Below are 21,493 nucleotides of genomic sequence, written 5' to 3' on the forward strand. Positions count from 1 at the left end.
TTTTGGGGGGCTCGTTGGCGGTCGGAGGAGGAGTCTGGGGGGAGACACGCGGCCCTCTCGGGGTCCCCCCCGGGCCCGGCCCACCCCTCACCTCCTTCAGGCCTGACAGCTAGGCAGAAGCGCCCCCCGCCATCTGCCCCCCTCCGCCCGGCAGCCCCAGCTCGGCTCCGTCGAAGGGGCCCCGATAGGACACCCCCAGAAAAGAGGGGCTCCGGGGTAGGGAACGGAGGGGCAGACCTTGCCGTCGCCGGTGAAGTCCCGGCCCTTTGGGCCTCGCCCACTTGACATCGGGGGGGGGGGTGGGGGGAAAGTTGGTTCCCGCCAAGTGGCGGCACCGAGGAGAAACAGAGAATTCATCCAGAAAGTAAGTTCGGGGGCAGGTTCCCTGACACGCGTTGGATCTCCGATGACACTGAGGGAGCTCCGTGCTTCTGTCCATTCCCACGGATGACTCGGTTGCCCCCGATCAGCCTGCCTTCCGTCCCCGAGTTCGTTTTCCCGCTTTCCCCCTGCCGGTCCTCTTTAGGGGGGAGGGGATCCCCACTGTAACGGCACAGTTTTATCGGACTCTTTTCGCCCCCGGCCTCCCAGCCCGACTTATTCATGACCCAAAAGAGCTCTTCCATGCCATCACTTTGCCGTGTCCCAGTCGTCCACCTGTCTGAAAAACTACCGATGCCCCACGCCCACGTCGGACCCGCACCGTTTAAATAGGAGATCGGGTAATCGAGCGATGGAGCGCGGCACATTTTACCATCAGCACTTTCTCACAATAAAGTGGCCGCGATCCACCACCTGCCTACGCGCTCTCTTCTTGAAAGGGGTATTCGGTGAGAAGCGACGAGCGTCCTCGTTCGGGATGACCGGCCCATTAGCCAGAAAGCTTTCAAGATGAGTCGTCTCTGTGGTCAAAAATGTCGCAGTGTCCTTTCTGTAGTAATAAAGTTCTCAGGTGATAGAATAATCGTCAAAGGATTTAAACGGAGAGGAAGAATAGGAAGTGACAACTGGCCGGAGCTAACCCAAACTCTGGAAGAACGTGGAAGGGTTTTGCTTCGTTTGATTTTAGACGTTAAATGTTTTGCGGTGGTTTGAAAGAATGTTTAAACCCTTTTTCGTCGTCGTCGTTGACGTGGTGTTGTGAACGCAGCGGTGTCTCCGGACCTTTTGGGCCCGGGACTCTGAGGAAGGCCTTTGTGACCTCATTTCTTCTCTCCCGACGCTTCTTCCACCAAAAAAGTGTCGAGGATTTTCATATGGAGAGGAAGGAATAGGGGTAGTGATGTTGAAACTCCCAAGGAGGGAAGGAACTCATTATCACTTAAGTGATAAAAATGAGCACAGTGAGGAGCAGGGAAGGTCAATTGATCCATTAATCAGTGATATTTATTGAACACTTTGTCCAGAGCTCTGCACTAAGCACTTGGGAGAGTTGAGTATGGTAGAGGTGGTAGGCCTGATGTCTGCCCGCAAGGAACTTACAGTCTAATGGAGTAGATGGACATCAAAATAAATTCCAGATATATGCATACACACACACACACACACACACACACACACACATATAAAATCAGGTGTTTAAGGGGGTAGAGATCCAAATGCCAGGGCAATACAGAGGAAATAGGGGAAAAGAGGGCTTAGTCATGGAAGGCCTTTTGGAGGAGATGTGATTTTAACAAGGCTTTGAAGATGGGGAGAGTGGTGGTCTGTGGTGTGTGGAAGGGGGGAGGGAGGTCCAAGTCAGAGGAAGGGCGTGGGGAAGGGGTCGGTGGCGAGATAGACGAGATTGAGGTACAGTGAGCCGGCTGGTGCGTGAGGAGCAAAGTGTGTGGGCTGGAGTGTAATAGGAAATCAGCAAAGTAAGGTGGGAGGAGAGGAGCTGATGGAGTGCCTCAGAGTTGACTGTAAGGAGTTTCTGTTGGATTTGGAGGTGGATGGGTGACCACTGGACATTTTCCAAGACTGGGATAATGTGGACTGAACATTGTTTTAGAAAAATGATCCGGGCAGGAGAATGAAGGGTGGACTGCAGTGGGGCGAGACAGAAAGCGGGATCGGTTAAATGATTGAATTAGCATGGTACCAGTTTGGTGAGGAAAGGTGGGATAATAATAATTATGGGACTTGTTAAGCGCTTACTATATTTCAACCACTGTTCTTAGGGCTGGGTAGATATAAGGTAGTCAGGTTGGACACAGTCCATGTCCCTCATAGGGCTCACAGTCTTAATCCCCATTTTACAGATGAGGTAACTGAGGCCCAGAGAAGAGAAGTTACTCGCCCAGGGTCATACAGCAGGCATGTGTATGAACCCATGACCTTCTGACTTCCAGGCCCGTGCTGTCTCCCATAAGCCACTCAGCTTCTCATCCCACAGTTCCCTCTAATGACTAGCTGTGGGTGAACCAATCAATTAATGAGTGACATTTCCTGAAGGCTTAGGTACGTGCTAAACATCGTACCAAGTGCGTGGGAGAGTACGCTTCAACAGGGTTGGTGGACATGATCCCTGCCCTCAAGGAGCTTTCTATCTAACCCAGATCCAACCAGCCAAAGATATAAAAACCGCTGAAGGTGAGCAGGAACGCGTAGCCTTGTCTACATACCTTGTCATATTCATTCAATCGTATTTATTAAGCGCTTTTTCTGTGCAGAGCACTGTACTAAGCACTTGGGAAAGTACCGTACAACAACAGAGCGTGACAGTCCCGGTCAGACGTAGTCAGTGAGGCTCACACAAACTTAGAACAGGAGCCACCATACGGTAGAGAAGCTGAAGGGGAAGACATCCACTGGAAGACTGTGTGAAGAAATACGCTCGACAGATGTCCCGGAGATGTTGCGGAGGTAGAACCGACAGGATCTGGGACTGGATCGAATATATAGGTTGAATGAGAAAGTTGAGTCGAGGATAATGCCAAAGTTATGGGCTTGTGAGACAAGATGGTAGTTGTGTCTACAGTTCTGAGAAAGTGTAGGGGGAAGGTGTAGGGTTTGGGTGGGAAGATAGTTCCGTTTTGGACATGGTAAGTATCTATCTTGGTCCTCTCTCCTTCTCTACAACCTCATATTTCCTCCTGCCTTCAGGACATTTCTACTTGGGTGTCCCACCGACATCTCAAACTAAACGTGTCCAAAACAGAACTCTTCGTTTTTCCACGGAAACTCCGACCTCCCCCTGGCTTTCCCATATCCGTAGCCACCTTCCTCCGCACCTCACAAGCCCGTAACCTTACCGTTACCATCGAATCATCCCTCTAATTCAACTTTTATATTCAATTTGGCCCCAGATCCTGTCGGTTCTTCCTTCACAGTATTTGATAAAATCACCCTTTCTTCTCTATCCAAACTGCCACCACGCTGATCCAAGCGCTCATTCTGTCTCGTCTTCTGCATCAGCCTCCTCACTAACCTCCCTGCCTCCCGTCTCTCCCCACTCCAGTTCATCCTTCACTCTGCTGCCCGGATCGTGTTTCTAAAGAAAAATCTTTAGTGTCCTGTTTCCCAACTCCTTGAGAACTTCCAGTGGTTGCCCATCCACCGCTGCATCAAGCCAAAAGTCCTTACGGTTGGTTTGAAAGTATTCGGTCAGCCTGTCCCCTACTGCCTTATCTCGCTGACTTCCTACTAGGGCCCAGCCCACAGATTTAACTCCTCTTCCACCGGCTTGTTCACCATGCTTTGAGCTCATCTCTCTGACCACCGACTCCTTTCTCATCTCCTCCCTATGACCTGCAGTTCCCTTCCCCTCAATATATGATAGGTCACCACTCTCCCCTCCTTCAAAGCCTTATTAATATCACATCTCCTTCAAAAGGCCTTCCTGATTAAGCCCTCCCTTCCCCTACTCCCTCTCCTTTCTGCATTGCCTTGGCATTTGGATTTGTACCCTTTAAGCACTTGATATTCATTCCACCCTTGGGCCCACAGCTCTTATGTACAGATCTGTAATTTATTTTAGCATCTGCTTACCCTTTTAGATTGCAGGCTCCTAGCAAGCAGGTAACCTACCAAATCTGTTACGTTATACTCTCCCAAGTGCTTAATTCAGGGCTCTGCGTATAGTTAATACTCAGTATTAACTGGTTGATTTGCTTGTTTGCTTCCTCCTCCTCATCACCTTTGCCAATATCCAACTTCCCTCCACTTCACCCATTCACCGTTGGACATAGGTCGAGTCTTCTCATCGCTCATTGTGGTTCAATCCGTAACCTCACCAACATTGAAATCCTCCTTTCTTTAATTGCCTGTTTTTCCCCTCAAACTCCTCTCCACCACACTGTCCTCTGTTTTACAGAGAATTCCGATCTCTTGGCCCTTCTATCCCCTGGGTCATCATGCCCCATTTGGAATGCCTCTTTAAACAACATTCTCTTGATTCACAGATCCATGACCTATTCACTGGCATCCCACACTGTCCCTCTATCTACTACCTCTAACCACCAACCCCCGGCCCTGGATCACCTCCACGGTACACACCCTCCTCTATACGTTCATGATGTGGTACACTATTGGCCGAATCCAGGCACCAGGCCAACTCTGACCATCTCACATTCATCCTCATTGCTCTAACCTCTCTCTCTTTAGATCATCATCCCTACTTTTCTCTTTTTGACTTCCATGGCAACTATCCAGCAACTATCCAGACATTTAATTTCCCCTGGAAACCCTTAGTACTGTTATCTCGCCCCCCCTCTCACTCCTGCTGATTTTGCCAACTACTTTGTTGTAAAAATGTAGTATATCAGCGGTGACCTCTTCAAAATCTCCCCTCTTCCTCCCATCTCCCTCCAATTTTTTTTAATGGTATTTATTAAGCACTTATTAGGTCCCAGGCCCTGTACTAAGCACTGGGGTAGATAGAAGCTGGTTAGGTTGGACACAATACATGTCCTCCAATGGGCTCAGCGTCTTAGTCCCCATTTTACAGATGAGGTAACTGAGGCCCAGAGAAAGGAAGTGACTTGCTCAGTGCCACACAGCAGACAAGTGGTAGAGCCAGGATTAGAACGCAGGTCTTTCTGACTCAGGCCTGTGCGCTATCCACTAGGCTACGGTGCTTCTCGGTGTGGGACGAGAACAATATCGTACTCTCCCAAATATGTAGCATAGTGCTCTCTGGATAGTAAGTGCAGAATCAATATGATACTTAGTTTCTCATCAAATCCTGTTGGTTGCTGAGTAGCGGCGTGGCCTAGTGGAAAGAGTATGGTCTGGGGGGGTCACGAGACTCAGGTTTTCATCCTGGCCCCACCACTGGCCTGCTGTATGACCTTGGGTAAGTCACTTCCCTTTGCTGCGCCTCAGATTTGTCATCTGTAAAATGGGGATTCGATACCTTTTTTTCCTTATTAGTCTCTAAGCCCCTTATGGGTCAGGGACTGTGTCCAATCTAATGATCGTTTCTCTATTAGTAGTGTTTATTTGTAGTGAGTAGCATTCTGTACTACACTCTGAGAGAGTACAGAAGTGGGAATTGGACAGGGTCCCCGTCCCTCGGGGGGCTTACAGTCTGAAATTAAAAGGGCAAGAAGGGACTGGCAATAGATTCATAAGGAGAAAAACCAAAGCGGTAGGATGGCATGAAGACAAAAACAAGCCCAATAGGGTGCCGGGGCAGGAGGAGCTGAATTTCAGGTTCCTTGTGGCTCAGCTTCCACCATCACAACTGTGGATATGCTGGCCGCTTCAGCCTTCCCGGGGTTTCCGTGCTGTAGCCTCTTTCCTCTGTCCCGTCTCGGAGGCGAGAGGCAGTTCAGGCCAGAGGCGCCTTGGTGACGGAGCAAGAGCCAAGCTGGGGCGGGATCCTGGAGAGGCGAGTGGGGCCGCCTGGGAGAGGAGGATGCTGAGAGCCAGGCTGGTGGTGGTGGTGGGTAGATGGCAGTTTCCCAGGGGTATCGCACAGCCATCTTTTACAGAGGTCCGGGACAGGGCCCTGAGAGCCGCAGTGGCCCTGCGCAGTGCTTGGCACGTAGTAAACAATAAGTACCATCATTATTCTAGTTGTTGTTATTGTTTAATTATTGCCATTACTGCATTGCATTTCCAAAGTCTGTCTCTTCTTCTCCATCCAGTCTGCCATCCTGCACTCCAGGTCCTTGTCCTGTCTAGACCGTAAGCTCGTAGCATTCTGTTGTACTCTCCCAAGTGCTCAGTACAGTGCTCTGCACATAGTAAGCGCTCAGTAAGTACCATCGATTGTGGCATGGTGGACAGAGCAGGAGCCTGGGAATCAGAAGGTCATGGGTTCTAATCCCGACTCTGGTGTCTCCTGTGTGACCTTGGGACTTCTCTGTGCTTCAGTGCTTAATACAGTGCTTGGCACATAGTAAGTGCTTACCAAATACCATTATTATTATTATTATTATTCAGTTACCTCATCTGTAAAATAGGGATCAAGACTGAGAGCCCCACATGGGATGGGGACTGTGTCCAACCTCATTAGTTTCTATCCACCCCAGTGCTCAGTACAGAGCTTGGCACACAGTAAGCACTTAATACCGTAATTATCGTTATCCCGACTTAACTACTGCATCAACCTCTTTGTCTCTTCTCCAGTCATTCAGCTGCCTGGATCCTTTTTATAAAACACTGTTCTGTGCGTGTCCCCCCGCGCCTTAGAAATCTCCAGGGATGCCCACCCATCTCTGCGTCAAGCAGAAATCCTCAGCATTGATTTGAAAGGCACTCAGTCATCTCTCTCCACTGTGTCTCCTCCCCGAATCCCCCACACTTTCCCCTGGTGTCTCCCCAAAGCTCACTGCTCATTCCTCTTAAATGAGCCTACTCACTGTGTCTTGGTCTTCTCTCTCCTGCTGTTGACCTCTTGTCCAGGCCCTCACCTCCCGTGAGGATGGCCGGCACCTTTACATTCATCAGACCACTCAGCCCTCCCCATTTTCAGTGCTCTTTTGAAACCTTCCTCGAGGAGGCCTTCCTTCATGTCTCAATTCCCCTTATTCCTCCTTCCAAACCCATTCCCTGTCATCCAGACATTTGGGTACTCACCCCTACCCACCCCAGACCACTCATGAACTCATGTTTATGCTCTTCCTACCTGTGATTTATATCACTTTCTGTCTTCTTCACTAGCTTGTAAGCTGATTGAGGGCAGGGATCCTGTCTTCTAATTCCCTTGTACTCTCTGAAGCATTCAGGACCATGCTGGGCACATAGTAGGTGGTCAACAAACACTATTGATTAGACTCCTCAAATTTTACACTCAGTGGGAGCAATGTAGAGTTCAATCTGAGTGCTGTTGTAGTCTTGATTTATTAACCGCTTTTACAGTTTTCAGCCAAATGCATTATTTTCAGTATGGAATTACTCAGCCTGGCATACTACTTATCATTATAAATTAGTGTTTGTGGAAACATTCTTTTATTTGGGAGTGTGGTGTGGAACCAAAAATTGCAAAAAAAAAAAAAAGGGAAATGTTCATTTTTCTAAAAATGGAAAGGTTGCAGACATGGCTATGGATATTTGTCTTTTCGCAAATAGATAATAGTGTTACTTCCTGCAACAGCTATTTTGAGAGTAAGCTTATAGTATATATAATTTACTGGAAGAGAGATCGTCTCAGGAGAAACAGCAGGATGTAATTCAGGATACAAGTGTGTGACAATTGTACTTTATTGAGGATTCAAGTTCTTGAGTAGCAAGTGATTTAGACCGATGAGGGAGAGAGCCATTACCACCATTATAGTTTTTATTCTATATGATTTACTGCAGTTTATGGTTGATTAAGTAGAAGCATTCCAGATGGATAATTTTAATACATTGATGGATAGCCCCATCCTTTTACCATGTTTACAATTTTTATGGTGAAGATTTCTTTAATATCACTTATGATTGTGGTTAAAAACAATTTTTAAAAAAACTTTGCAGACTAAACTTTTAATTATTACTAATGGCATAGGAAGAGATTTTTAATTAAAGCTTCCTTTCCTGAAAATAGTTCTCTCTTTACTAGCCCAGTACTTTGAATAGAAAGTAAACCATGTTAGCTTTTGGTGATCAGTTGACCTTAATAGTAAATACTTAAAATACCTTTTTCCCACATATTGGTAATAGCAAGATCATATGATGTGATATGTTACACATTTTCAGATAATTGTGTTAGGTGAGTAACCTGTGCTTTCGGCTTTTCTTTCTTGGACTTTTTTTTCAATTGGATATCGGGGGCTGGAAAATGGAAGTGGGTTTTTGTTTTTTTTTAAATGGCATTTGAGCGCCTGTTGAAGGCTAATTACTAGACTGGGAGAGTTGAGTTCTCAGGGGTGAGCTAGACAAAGTTTCTTTAGCAAAAATGGGAGTAGGAGAGAAAATAAGGATATATCAAGGAGTAGTACAGATAAATCAGAATGAAACAGTTGAATAAATAATTACAATGTACATCTCTAAGTGCTGAGAGGCATCCCTTTTCAAAACAATCATTCATTAACTTTGGCAGTATGGAGCTAAATTTCTGTGTTGTTTGCCCGTAATGAATGAAAACCTTTTTTTGTCCCGCTAAATTATTTTTTTTCCATGAGTGAGGACTGTTGAGCAGGAGACATTGCTAGAATTATTACGTGAAGATCAAAGAAATGGAAGACGTGTGTGAAGGTACCATGAAAGGCAGCTCATTTAATATATGACTTCTTCCGTCCCTTTCCTTGCCTGTCTCGTGAGACTTGTACAGGTATGAAGGTGGGGGGAACAGATTAGCTCAGGGCTGAAGTTGAATGGCCTACATCTTCACCCTGGGATTCAGATGTCTAGAAAGTAGCGGAAATGTGGTAAAGTTTCCTCCCTGATTAAGACCTCCTTTCTCGCTCCTGTGTTTCCTATGCACTTGTTCTGTGACCTTTGGGTATTTGCTGTTTGCCCCACCCTCAGCCGCAGAGCACTTATGTGTATATCTACAAATTAGACATTATAAATGATTTATTTTAGCGTTCGTCTCCCCCTCTAGACTGTAAGCTTGTTATGGGAAGGAAACAGACGTACTAACTCTGTTGTATTCTACCTTCCCAAATGCCCAGTACAGCATTTTGCCCACAGTAAGCGCTCAGTAGACTGAAGTGTTAATGGTGTTCATGTGTAGGAGTTCCTGTGAACCCGTTGAGCCTGTTAGGTTAATGAGCCTCAGCAGTTCTGGAGGGAGGGGCAGGGAAGAAAAGAAAGAAAGAAAGAAAAAGAGAAAGAAAACAGACATATGTGAAGGTCAGTTTGTTCACAAGTTTGATTGGGTCAAAGACTGGCCCCACTTCCCGAACCCTTAGCTAGAGATGGACTCTAGATTTTTTTTCCCCGTTCAAAGCTATTGTGAGAATAGCCCTTTTTTCCCCTCATTCTTCAACTGTGAGCCCGGTGTGGGATAAGGACCCTTTCCCATTTGATCGTCTTGTAGCAGCACATTATTAGCACTTAATGCTGTTATTAGTAAACGAATATATTGCTGCTTTCCATTTTTCAGAGCCATTAATATAGATCTGTCCTAACCTGTTCCCTTTTGATATACTAGAGAAGCAGCATGGCCTAGGGGCAAGTGCAGGGGCTTGAGAGTCAGAGGACGTGGGTTCTAAACCTGACTCTGCCACCTGTCAGCTGTGTGACTGTGGGCAAGTCACTTAACTTCTCGGTGCCTCAGTTACCTCATCTGTAAAATGGGGATTAAGACTGTGAGCCTCGCGTGGGACAACCTGATTTCCCTGTATCTACCCCAGCACTTAGAACAGCGCTTGGCCCATAGTAAGTGCTTAACAAATACAAAAAAAAAGTATATATCGTGTACGAAGCGCTAGTACAGTAAACAGACATATGAGCTTACATTGTGAAGTGCGGAGAAGAATTGTCCATATGAAGCCCACTTCTCGCCGGAGTGGTCCCCCATTTTAGTGCAGGGAAAGGTGGTGTTAGGCACCTGGGCTCCAAATCTGGAAATGTGCCCAAAGGACCACACATTTGCATTTCTGGATGATGTCTTCTCCAACATTGAGCATGAAGGCACCACCTAGTTGCCAGGGCCATTCCTTTACCCCTCAGGGCCCCAGATGTACATTTACAAATAATATTTCAGGGTTGCAGTGATGTAGAAAGTGGCTACTCCTCCCCGCCCCCCAAAACAAACAAAAAACAACCCCAACATTCATGGGAATATAGTGAAATAAGAAGCCCTGACAACAGATCCCTGCTAGACACCAGGATGTCCCTGAATGACAGATGAAGTTGGGATGTAGACCACGGCTTTCTGGAATCTCTGTAGGTTGGGGAAGGCATGTTAGTGGCTCTTCCTTATGGAACTTCCACCCTTCCTTTTCCTTCCGCTCTCTTTCGTAACTCATGTTAACCCTGTGGAATTGGAGAAGCGGTGTGGCATTGTGGATAGAGCACGGGTCTGGGAGTCAGAAGGCTGTGGGTTCTAACCCGCTTCACGACTTGCCTGCTGTGTGACCTTGGGCAAGTCACTTCACTTCTCTGGGCCTCAGTTCTCTCATCTGTAAAATGGGGATTAAGACTGTGAGCCCCGTGTGGGACAGGGACTGTGTTCTATCCAATTTTCTTGTACCCACTCCAGTACTTAGTACAGTGCCCGGAACCTAATATCACACCGTGCTCTTTGTAAATTTTATCATAAATAGTAAGAAAATGTCTAATCTATGCTTTGGTATTTGATTTTCAAGTTCCCATCAACTATTATGTTTAAAACTTATTTTCTGCCAGGAATTCCATTTCCCGTACTTTGTTTTTGAAGCAGAATTACTTAGTAGCTCCCTAATTCCAGTGTCTTCTAATTTTGCAGCTCCCTTTATCTTCTAAATATATTGTATTACCTTATGAAATGTCAATGTCAGATTTGATGACATTGTAATTTCTAAGCTACTCTTTCCCTTCTGGTCTTTCAAGTCATTTCGGTGCCCCTCTCCTCTACGTCTCACAGGCTCCAAACCTTGCCATTATCCTCAACTCATCTCTCCCATTCGACTTAGATATTCAATCTATTACCTGTCGAGTCTCCCTTCCCAACCTTGCTAAAATCTGCTCCTTCCTCTCCATCCAAACTGCTATCACTGTGATCCAAGCAGTTACCCTAACCCGCCTTGACCACCGCGTCTACTTCCTCGCGGATCTTCACGTCTCCTCTCTCTCCCCAGTTTAGCCAGTACTTCAATCTACTGCGTGAGTCGTTTTTCTAAAAAAAAATTGTCTGTCTCTCCACTCCTCAAGAGCCCATCCACCTCCACATCCAACAGAAACTCCTTTCTGTTGGCTTTAAAGCACTCGATCAGCTCACCTCTTCCTACCTCAGCCCACTCTGCTCCTCGAGCTCCAGCCTACTCACTGTGTCCCCGTCTCATCTATTTCACCACCAGCCCCTTTCCCACATCCTCCCTCTCCACATATGTCAGACCACCGCGCTTCTCACCCTCAAAGCCTTATTGAGGTCACATCTCATCCAAGAAGCCCTCCCTGCTTAAGCCCACTTTTCTCCATCTCCCTTCTGTGTCAGCTATGAACTTGGACCTGAGATCTTTGGGCATTTGATATTCGCCCCTCCCTCAACACCACCACACTCACGCATAGATGTATTAATTATTTATATTCATCCATTCATTCAGTCGTATTTATCGAGCGCTTATTGTGTGCGGAGCACTGTACTAAGCGCTTGGAAAGTACAGTTTGGCAATAGAGGCAATCCCTACCCAACACTGGGTTCACAGTCTAGAAGGAGGAGAGAGACAAGAGAACAAGTAGACAGGCATCAATCGCAACAAAAATGGATAAATAGAATTAAAGATATATACACATCGTTAATAAAATAGAGTAATAAATATGGACAAATACACACAAGTGCTGTGGGGCAGGGAAGGGGGTAGAGCGGAGGGAGGGAGTTGGGGCAATGGGGAGGGGAGGAGGAGCAGAGGAAAAGGGGGACTCAGTCTGGGAAAGCCTCCTGGATGAGGTGAGCTCACTGTGGACAGAGGACATGTCTGCCAACTCTGTTGTATTGCAATCTCCCAAGCGTTTAGTACAGTGTTCTGCACATACTAAGTGCTCAGTAAATACCATTGATTGTGACGATAGGTTTTCAGGAACCAACTACATCATTCAGCAATTCAGTGAAAAAGGTTATTATCATATTCATTGAATAATACAGTTATTATTGAAGGGTTAGCAATGATTTTATTTACTGTTTCATCTATTTTATGTCATTTACCAACCCTCCCCAGTTTAATCTTAGAATGAGAGTCCTTTGGGTACCAATCAATCAATTGTATTTGAGTACTTACTGGATGCAGAGGGCTGTTTCTTCAGTGGAAAGAAAGGATGGGAGAGTATATGGGAGAGTATAAAAATAATAATTGTGATTTTTGTTAAGCACTTAGTATGTGCTAGGCACTGTACTAAGCACTGGGGTGGATACAAACAAATAAGGTTGGACAGAGTCCATGTCCTGCATGGGGCTCACAGTCTTAATCCCCATTTTACAGATGAGGTAACTGAGGCACAGGGAAGTGAAGTGATTTGCCCAAGACCACACCAGCAGACAAGTGGCGAAGCCGGGATTAGAACCCATAACCTTCTGACTCCCAGGCCAGGGCTCTGTGCACTACGCCATGTTGCTTCCTAGACAAGATTCCCATCCTCAAGAAGCTTACAGTCTAAGGATCATATCTAATTCTCATCCATGTATTTTTCAGAGCTGTTAATACAGTGCTTTGCACACAGCAGTTGCTTAATAATATTTATTGAGTGAAGACATTCCACCAGTTCCCGCCATCTTTTGTATCAGCTCGCTTCATCTGCTGACATCACTAAAATCTGCTCTTTCCTCTCCATCCTAATTGCTACCACAGTAATGCAAGCATTTATCTTATCCTGCCTTGATTACTCTATCGGCCTCCTTTCTGACTTCCCAGCTTCCTGTCTCTCCCCACTCCAGTTCATACTTCACTCTGCAGATCGTTTTTCTACAGACAAGTTCAGGCCACATTTCTCCGTTCCTCAAGAACCTCCAGGCGTTTCCCATCCACCTCCGCATCGAACGGAAACTCTCTACCATTGGTTTTAAAGGACTCCATCACCTTGCCCCCTCCTACCTAACCTCGCTACTCTCCTACTACAACTCAGCCAGCACACTACGCTCCTCTAATTCTAACCTTCTCATTGTATCTCAGTCTCATCGATTTCACTGCTGACCTCACGCCCACATCCTGCCTTCCTCCTGAAATGCCCTCCATCTTCATAACCGACTGGCAATTCCCCTCCCCACCTTTAAAGCCGTACTGAAGACCCATCTCCTCCAAGAGGCCTTCCCTGACTTAGCCCTCCTTTCCTCTTTTTCCACTCCCTTCTATGTCACCTTGACCTGCTCCCTTTATTCATCTCCCTTCCAGCCCGCCCTCCTTTCCTCCTCTTCCACTCCCTTCTACGTCACCTTGACCTGCTCCCTTTATTTGTCCCCCTTCCAGCCCCACAGCACTTGTGTACTTATCTGTAAATTTATTTAATTATATTGTCTGTCTCCCTCTTTAGAACGGAAGCTCGTTGTGGGCAGGGAATGTGTCTTTTATATTGTTATAGCGTACTCTACTTAGTGCTTTGGGAAGTGCCCTGCACACAGTAAGCACTCAATAAATATGGTTGACTGTTGGACCTCTGTCCATTCCTCCCAAGATATCTCTCTGTGTACCGTGCCCAAAATTCTCCTGCTTCTTTTCCCTCAGACTGTTCCCTCTCCGCCCAGAATCCAACAGATCACGGCTCTCCTCGTAATTAAAGCCCATCTAAAATCCCACCTCCAACTAGCTCTCCCCAGTTAATTCTCAAATCCCAAGGAACCCGATAGCCAACTCTAGCACTTACATCTTCCCTTTTATCTTTCTTTTGCACTTGTGCGTATATCTGGATCTATCTATAATTATGTACACGCATATAGATGCATGCATATATATATATGTATACAAATAAAAATAAGTTGTACAGGTAATAATTTATTCTCCTTATTCCTCTAGACTAAGCTAGCTGTGGGTAGGGAAAGTATCTGTACGACTCTGTCGTAGTGTACCCTCCCAAGGGCTTAATGCCGTTCTCTGCACCCAGTAAGTGCTCAATAAATTCCACTAATCGATTGATAATTCTATTTGTAAATATTGTTATGTCTGTCTTCACCCTTCGTGTAAGCCAGACACACGTCTCTTTCTTCTGTTGTACAAGTACAGAGCATTGCTCTCGGTGGGCCCTTGGTAAATACTGCGACTTCTACGAGATCACAGGGGTAGACGGTAAGGGAAGAAATGGGCAAGGGAGTGGCAGGTTCACTGAGAGCCTAAATTAGACCTTCCAAGAAAAAGGCGAATAAGTGTTTGTTGGAACTTAATGGAGCTCGATGGAGTTGGCGTGCCACTCAGAGGTGGGAAAAGGGGCACCATTTAAGAGCAACTGCCCATGCCTGATCTCGGGAAACAGAAATAACCCAAGCAAAACCCAGAGAGGGAAAGTCATCAGGGCAGCTTGGGGGCAGTTTGGAGTTTTGCTCCCGACACCGACCTACTCACTGTACCATAATCTTGTGTGTCTCCTCGCTGACCCCTTCCCCCACATTCTCGCTCTTGTCTGGAACTCCCTCCGCCTCATATGCGACAGACCAGTGCTCTACCCACCCCCCGATACCCTCCTAAAATCAGATCTCTTTCAAGAGGCCTTCCCTGACTAGAGCCTCATTTCCCCATTCACCTTTCCTTCTGCATCGCCAGGGCACTTGGAATCTTACCTTGATTTCACCCTACCCCAGTCCCTCAACATTGATGTTCGTATCCTTATAATAATAATGTTGGTATTTGTTAAGCGCTTACTGTGTGCCGAGCACTATTCTAAGCACTGGGGGAGATACAGGGTAATTGGGTTGTCCCAGGTGGGGCTCACAGGCTTCATCCCCATTTTAATAGTAATAATAATGATAATGATGGTATTTGTTAAGCGCTTACTGTGTGCCAAGCACTGTTCTAAGCGCTGGGGGAGATACAAGGTAATTATGTTGTCCCACATGGGGCTCACAGTCTACATCCCCATTTTACAGAGAAGGTAACAGACACAGAGGAAGTGAAGTGACTTGCCCAAGGTCACACAGCTGAAAAGGGGCAGAGCTGGGATTAGAACTCACGACCTCTGACTCCCAAGCCTGTGCTCTTTCCACTAAGCCACGCTGCTTCTCACTACCTCTCCCATTTCCCCTGTCAGTAGAGTGTTAGCTCCTTAAGGGCAGGGATCACATCTGTCAACTCTCGTGTAGTGTACCCAATGCTTAGCACAATGCTTTCCACACAGCAAGTACACAATACTTCCTGAAATAAGACAGAATACATAGTATGTTGAGAATAAAAGAAAGCAAGTGTCAGATTTGAAGCCTCCTTGTGATTAGGAGTGAGTTAGGTACTTTTATTTACTGTCATTTTGTAGGCAGTGTAAAGAAAATAAAATCCCAGAAAATAGTTGTAGACGTCTCAAATAGCTCAAAGCTAATATTTTCACAGCATATGCAAGTGGCACCTTGCTTGCATAAATTCCAGAGATACAGTGCATGCTAATATGTAAGAGAAAATGCAGTACTCACAGTTATTAAAGGAAAGGCATTTACTATTAGTGTTGATATTAAGGTGAATTGTGCTTGTACTGAAAAGAGGAATGAGGTAGAGGAAGCACAGGGAAACACTGTAAGCACAGAAAATAGGACAAAAAAAGTAGCCTCCTTGTTCATGATGGAAAAACTCATCAACAGGAGATTTTTAAGAAGCAGAGTGAGCAGATAGGTGAACTAAAGCTAAACAGAAGCCCAGAGTCTGTTTGCATACCTCTAGACTGTAAGCCTGTTGTGGGCTCAGACTCTATCAACGAAGCAAAGTGGCACAGTGGAAAGAGCACGGGCTTGGGAGTCAGAGGTCAAGGGTTCTAGTCCCGGCTCCGTCGCTTGTCAGCTGTATAATTAATAATTATTGTTAGTATAATAATAATGACGGTATTTGTTGAGCACTTACCATCCTCCAGATGCTATACTAAGCGCTGTGGTGGATATAAGCAAATCAGCTTTGCCTTTTTGTTGTATTCTCTCTCTCTTTTTTTTTTTTTTTTAAGCACAGTGATTCTGTCACCCAGTGTTGGGGGTGGGGGGGCCATCTGTTGCAATTTCGCATAGCAATTACTCCAAAAATACACCCACAGCTGTGGCTGCATAAAGCTGACTACAGAGTGGAAGGGGCCATACCAACTCCAATTCTCAGTGCCGCAGTCACCCACACATCTGCACATAATCCTAGCCAAACCCGCGCATCAGCCCCATGCTGCCAGCTAGGTCAAGGCGAGTTGCTGCTCTGTCTTTCTCCCCTGCTAAGCTTCTGGGCAGCGGGGAATCATGTCTGCCAACTCCATTGTATTGTCGTCTCCCAAACGCTTAGTAAGTGCTCAATAAATACCAATGACTGATTTGATTGATCAAAGGAAGACCTTCAGGAGGAGGTAAGATTTCAGAAAAACTATGAAGATGGAGAAAATCATGTCTACTAACTGTGTTGTATTGTCGTCTCCCAAACGCTTAGTAAGTGCTCAATAAATGCCATTGACTGATTTGAGTGATCAAAGGAAGACCTTCAGGAGGAGGTGAGATTTCAGAAAGACTTTGAAGATGGAGAGAATCATGTCTATCAACTCTGTTGTATTGTCATCTCCCAAAGTGCTCAATAAATACCACTGACTGATTTGATTGATCAAAGGAAGACCTTCAGGAGGAGGTGGGATTTCAGAAAGACTTTGAAGACGGAGAGACACGGACTGTGTCCAAAGTGAACACCTTGTATCTACCCAGTGCTTAGAACAGTGGTTGACACATAATAAGCACTTAATAAATACTTTAATAGTAATAATGCTAACTGTTATTGTTATTATTTGGTTTTTGAAGCGAGGGGAGATGGATACAGAAAGACATTTTAGAAAAAGGATCCAGACAGCAGAGGGTGTAGGGTCTAGAGACTGGAAGGTCAGCGATCGGGGCATGCAGTGATCAGTCTAGCTTAGGACAGTCGTCTGGATCAGCGTAGTCGTGGTTTGGATGGAGAGGAAGCAGGTTCAGGGAATTTAAAGATGCAGCATGGCCTAATGGAGAAAACATGGGCCTCAAAGTCAGAAGTCCTGGATTCTAATCCTGGTTCTGCCAGTTACTTGCTGTGGGATCTTGGGCCAGTCGCTTCACTTCTTTGGGCCTCTGTTCTCCCGATCTCTCTCCTAACGACGCGAGCACCAAATTGGAAAGGAACCACATCCAACCAAATTGATTTGTGGGTACCCCGGTGCTTAGAACATGATGCTCAGGATATGATGGAGAACAGTGTTTGACACATAGTAAGCACTTCACAATACCATTTGAAAAAATGGAGGAAGAATTGAAAGGATTTCGTGAAAGTCTGAATGTCAAGATTGGAATAGTATAAATTCTAGAGGTGGCTGCTGGGTTACTAGAATTGAGATGCTGATAGTCAAGGAAGGCATAGTGGAGGAGGTAGAATTTTTAGAAGGGCTGAGGTCTGGTGGACTTGGAGGGGAATGGCTTTCCATGCTGGGGGAACAGCCTGATGGAGGGGTCAGAGGCAGGGGAGACAAAATCGAGGTACAGTTAGGAGGTGAGTTTGAGAGGAGCGAAGGGTATGAGTTGCAGAGTAGCCGGTGAGAGCTGTTATGTAAGTTAGAGGGAGCTTTGATATGGAGGGACATGGGCAACCATTAGAAGTTAGAAGGAAAGGTGTGGCCTGAGGGATGTTTCAGGAAGATGATTCAGGAAGTAACATGAAGAAGGGCTGAAGAGGAGAGAAGCTGGAGGCTAATATGGTAGTTAACCTTGATATGACCAGTGTTTGAACCAGGGGGTAGTTGTTTGGGTGGAGAGGAGTGGGTAGATCTACAAGCTGTTTTTGAGTAGTAATGTATTTGTTAAGCCCTTATTCTGTGCCAAGGACTGTAAGTGCTTGGGTAATTATAATAATGATAATAATAATGATGGTATTTAAGCGCCGATTATGTGCCAAGCACTGTTCTAAGAGCTGAGGTGGATACAGGGTAATCAGGTTGCCTCACGTGGGACTCACAGTCTTCATCCGCATTTTAGAGATGAGGTAACTGAGGTACCGAGAAGTTAAGTAACTTGCTCAAGGTCCCATAGCAGGCCTGTGTGAGTAGGTAGTACCAGGACTAGAAGACAGGATATAAGACCATCAGATCAGACGTAATCCCTGTCCCTCATGGGACTCCAAGTCTCAGGAAGAGGGAGAACAGGTATTTAAATCCCCATTTTCCAGATGAGGAAATTGAGGCACAGGGAAGTTAAGTGACTTGCCCAAGGTCATATAGCAGGCAAGTGGTGGTACCAGGACTAGAACCAAGATATCCTGACTCCCAGGCCTGGGCTCATTCCCTTACATCATGAAGAATTGGCAGGTTTTAGCTGTAATAATAATAATGTTGGTATTTGTTAAGCGCTTACTATGTGCAGAGCACTGTTCTAAGCTGGGGTAGATACAGGGTAATCAGGTTGGCCCAAGTGAGGCTCACAGTCTTAATCCCAATTTTCCAGATGAGGGAACTGAGGCCCAGAGAAGTGAAGTGACTTGCCCACAGTCACACAGCTGACAAGTGGTAGAGCTAGGATTCGAACCCATGACCTCTGACTCCCAAGCCCGAGTTCTTTTCACTGAGCCACACTGCTTCTCTATAATAATGTAGATTGGAATTGAGAGCAAAATGACAGAGAAGAGTTAAGATGGACTACAAGTTTGTGGGTTTTGGTTACAGGGAGGATGGAGGAGGTAGTAACAGGGAGGGAAGAGCTTAGGAAAGAAGTTCAGTTTTGGACATGTTGAGTTTCAGGTTTCAGCAGGCATCCAGATGAAGCCTTGCTTGGTTGGCGGGGGAGAAGTCAGGACTAGAGATATAGATTTGGGGGTCATGGACGTGGAGGTGGTACCTGGAGCTATGTGAACAGATGAGTTCCCCAAGAACTTCGGAACTTCAGAAAACAGAAGTCATGGAGGATTGGTAAAAAATGGCCAATCTTAATTTTGGATGTATCCTTTACCCCTTGTTATGGTAGTTTATATTAATTCTAGAACCAGTTGTCAGTTAACCTTCTAGAATAGTCTAAAGTATTAGGAAGCAAACAATAAGACTTTGAGAAGAACAGGTCATTCCTAATAAATTTAATTTGCACTGTTTCAAAATATTTACCCTCCCTTCTCCCCTTCCTGACCGCCATCTTCAACCATTTACTTTTCAGTAGCTTCTCTCCTTCTGCTTTCAAATATGCTCATGTATCCCCAACCTAAAGAAAAAGCCAAACACACCATCCTGTGATCCCACCGTTCCCTCCAGTTCTTGTCCCAACTTCCTCCTGTCATTTCTCCTCATACGCCTTGAGCGAGTTGGCTACACCTGCTTTCTTCATTTCCTTTCCTCCAGTTTTCTCTTTGACCCCCTCAAATCTGACTTCGATTCTCTTCACTCCATGGAAATTGTCCTGTCTTCAGGTTGCCATTGACCTCCTTGCCAAGTCCAACAGCCTTTACTTCATCCTAATCCTCCTTGACCTCTCAGTTTCCTATGTTACTGTAGATCACCCCCTTTCTCCTGGAGACCTTGGCTTCACTTCTCTCCTAATTCTCCTCCTCTTATCTCTCTGGGCCGCTCCTTTTCGGTCTCTTTAACAGGCTCCTTCTCTGCCTCCCACCCTCTAACTTCGGGAGTTCCTCAAGGCTTAGTTCCGCATCCCTTTCTTTTCATCTACACCCACTTGCTTGGAGAACTCATTTGCACCCATGGCTTCAACTACCATCTCTATACAGATGATTCCCAAATCTACATCTCCAGCTGTGGTCTCTCTTTGTAGTCTCGTATTTCCTCCTGCCTTCAGGACATCTCTATTTGGATGCCTCACTGAAACTTAACATGTCCAAATCAGACAAACCCTGCCTACCTCCAACTTTCTCATCACTGTAGACATCACCATCCTCCGTGTTTCATAAGTCTGTAACCTTGGCGTTATCCTCGACTCATCTCTGTCATTCAACCAGCATATTTAATCTGTCACCAAATCCGATGGGTTCTACCTTCACAACGTCACTAAAATCCTCCCTTTCCTCTCCATGCAAATCACCACTATCCTGATCTAAGCACTTCTCATACCCTCACTTGACTACTGCGCCAGTCTCCTTGCTGACCTCCCTGCCTCCTATCTCTCCCACTCTAGTACATACTTCCGTCTGCTTCCTGGATTATTTTTCTGAAAAAACGTTCAGACCTTGTTTTCCTACTCCTCCAGAATCTCCAGTGGTTGCCCATTCCACCTCCACATCAAACTACTTACTGTTGTATTAAAGGACTTAAGCAGCGTGTCCACCTTACCGCACTGAATTCCTACTACAACTCAGCCGGCTCACTTCACTCTTGTAATGCCAGCTTCTCACTGTACCTTGATCTTGTCTTTCTTGATGACAACCCCTCACCCATATCCCCTTTTACCTTTATCTTCTCTCTGGCCTGGAACTCCCTCCCCCTTCGTATCCAGTAGACGATTACTCTTCCCCACCTTCAAGCCTTATTACAATCCCATCTCCTCCAAGTGGCCTTCCCTCAATGAGCCCTCATTTTCCTTACTCCCCTTCCCTTCTGTGTTATGTATTTGCACTTGGTTCTGAATCCTTTAAGCACTTGATATTCACCCCACCCTCTTCCCCAAGTACTTATGTACATATCCATGCTTTATTTTAATGTCCATCTCTTCTGCTAGATCATAATCTCCTTGGGGGCAATGAACTTGTCTGCTAACTTTGTTGAATTGTACTTTCCCAAGCACTCAATACAGTGCTCTAGTAAGTGCTCAGTATCAGCGACTGATTGATTATGATAGCGCTAGATGTAATCTGTTTGAAATTTAGGCAGAGTTTTCATTAAATCCCTCATGACCACCTCACTGATGAGCATTCTTTTGTTGGCAGGCTGCACAGCCAGTTTAATGGTCGCACCTAAAGGATAGTCAACTGTTATTTAGGGTCATCCTTGGGCACAGACCTGTGGTTTTAGAGATCAGGCTGCAAATCTGTTCTCCAGCTCTTATTTCATGTAATTAGCAACTACTTCTTCTGGATCTTTGAAAGCCTCTGTGAGGTTTGGGCTTCCAGTCCTCATTGCCGTAAACCAAAATAAAAGGATAAACTCTAAGAGTTAAAACGAGCAAACACACACCTTTCTTGTTTTAGGAAAGTAAGGGTCCAATGGGCTGTTTTTCTTGGTTCCTAGAACTTGTGGGATTTGTGGGAGAAGAGAGCCAAAAAGGAAACCATCCTGGTTAAGGACAGAGGGAGCTTGACCCTTAACTTCCCTTTCTTTGTACTGGGACTGTCAGAGTTGCCCCATCCCTGGATTCATCATCCTCAAGTACATCGTTTATATGGAAGTATGGAGGCATGTAAAG

General features: G+C 45.8%; 1 protein-coding gene across 4 annotated transcripts in view; it reads left to right on the top strand.

Moving 5' to 3' along the window:
• The window catches only part of CDK19 (cyclin dependent kinase 19), a 258,620-nt gene that overhangs the window by 474 nt on the left and 236,653 nt on the right, over positions 1-21,493 (top strand). The gene's annotated exons all lie outside the window — the stretch shown is intronic.

Source organism: Ornithorhynchus anatinus, chromosome 19 (assembly GCF_004115215.2).
Source record: "Ornithorhynchus anatinus isolate Pmale09 chromosome 19, mOrnAna1.pri.v4, whole genome shotgun sequence".
NCBI lineage: Eukaryota > Metazoa > Chordata > Mammalia > Monotremata > Ornithorhynchidae > Ornithorhynchus > Ornithorhynchus anatinus.